Source organism: Hipposideros armiger, unplaced genomic scaffold (genome assembly GCF_001890085.2).
Source record: "Hipposideros armiger isolate ML-2016 unplaced genomic scaffold, ASM189008v1 scaffold_405, whole genome shotgun sequence".
NCBI lineage: Eukaryota > Metazoa > Chordata > Mammalia > Chiroptera > Hipposideridae > Hipposideros > Hipposideros armiger.
In genome coordinates, this window is record NW_017731755.1 from 254,033 (window position 1) to 256,068 (window position 2,036).

A 2,036-nucleotide genomic window follows, 5' to 3' on the forward strand; every position below is an offset into this window, starting at 1 on the left:
CTGAGCCACCAAGAGCTGGCAGGATGGCTCAGCTAAAAAAAAAAACAAAACAAGTTGATGTTTGCATTTAGAAGGAATTTTCATCAGATAGATGTTATAGGTGCAGAGAGAGAAACATTCCAGGCCAAAGGACAGTGTATGTGTAAATACAAAGAGACTTAAAATAATGAAGCATACTCAAGGAATTTAAAGTACTATGATTGAGCATACCTGGAGTAATGAATGCAAGTAGGGAGCAAAGATATGTATGCCAGGAGGTAGGCAGGGACCAGATCATAAAAATCTTTGAGTAGTCTGCTGAGGAGTTTGGAATTTATCCTATGGACATGAGAGTGCCATGTTGGATGGGCATTTTAGATAATCATTCTGCTGTCATGGGGAAGAGGAGTAATACTGGAGTCTGAAAGGTTAGTGAGGAAGCCCCCCAATAGGCCAGACAGGAGAGGATGAAGAATGTGGGTGGAGAGCGGTGGACAGAGTTGAAGGATATCTCCTACACAGAATCAACAGAACTTAATGGGCAATGAATAGGATGGACTGAAGCTGCCTCATATAGGAAGCAGAGGTTTCACAAAAGTAGAAATGGGATTTTATTTTAATTTTTTTTCTAATAAGATAGACTGAAGGCATTGGTTTGAGCCTGTGCTCCAGTTAAAGATTATATCATGACTGGCAAAGATGACCTTAATATCAAGGGACTCGCGACTACACTGTTGACAAAATTGTGAAGTTTAACTTCCAATGTCTTCAATGTCCCCTTCCTGTTCTGTAGTATTCTCACCTTCAGGAACCCCCTATATAACCAGGCAATTATTATTTTTGAGCATTTACTCTGTGCCAGACATCTTACAGAGCGGGTATATATCAAATGCCACCCCTCTCTCAAGTTGGGAAGTGTGGTAGTGTCTGCAAAGAGAGTGGCCCCAACTCCTCCTACCTCTGAACGCATTTGCCACCTCTCCCATCAAGAGGTGGAGTCTAGCTTCTTCTCTGAGAAAACACCAATGGCACAGGTGTTGCGGGAGGGCCCGGGGGTCCGGGGAAGCAGGGGCGTTCTGGCGGAGGCCATGGCCATGGAGTTTGTTTGCAGAGGGAAGGCCATGGACAAGGAGTGGATCCCTGTCACCAAGCTAGCCTGCCTGGTCAAGGACATGAAGATCAAGTCCCTGGAGATCTATGTCTTTTCCCTGCCCATCAAGGAATCTGAGATGGTTGAGTTTTTCCTGGAAGCATCCCTCAAGGGCGAGATTTTGAAGATTATGCTGGTGCAAAAGCAGACCCAGCCTCGCACTGGCCAGAGGACCCAGTTCAAGGCATTTGTCATCATCGCGGAATACAGTGCACATGTGGGTTTGGGTGTTAAGTGTTCCAAGGTGGTAGCCACTGCCATTCACGGGGCCAGCATCCTGGCCAAGCTCTCCATCGTCCCTGTGCAGCGAGGCTACTGGGGAAACAAGATCCACAAGCCTCACACCGTCCCTTGCAAGGTGACTGGCAGCTGTGGCTCTGTGCTGCCTCATCCCCGCCCCCAGGGGCACTGGCAGGTCTCAGCCCCTGTGCCCAAGAAACTGCTGCTGATGGCTCATATCGATGACTGTTAGACCTCAGCCAGGGGCTGCACTGCCACCCTGGGCAACTTCACCAAGGCCACTTTGATGCCACCTCTAAGACCTACTGGAGAGAGACCGTGTTCACCGAGCCTCCCTATTAGGAATTCACCAACCATCTTGTAAAGACCCACACTACAGTTTCTGTGCAGAGGACTCAGGCTCCAGCTGTGGCCACTGCATAATTTTATACAAGAAAAATAAAAGTGAATTGAGCCTGTTAAAAATAAAAAAGAAGTGGAGTCTATTTCCCATCCTCTGGCATTATGGCTTTATAACATCTTATGACCAATAGGATGTAACAGAAATGGTGTGTGAGTTGTGGAGCCTAGACCTTCAGAAACCTTGCTTTGTTAGAGTCCTGAGCTATCATGTTAAGAAGTCTAGCAATAATGCAGGAGAGACCACATAAAGAGATAAAGACTCAGC

The 2,036-nt window shown here is 46.9% G+C and overlaps 1 pseudogene; it reads left to right on the forward strand.

Moving 5' to 3' along the window:
• Positions 1-218: 218 nt before the first annotated feature.
• Positions 219-1,792, forward strand: LOC109394031 (40S ribosomal protein S2 pseudogene; annotated as a pseudogene).
• Positions 1,793-2,036: the final 244 nt, after the last annotated feature.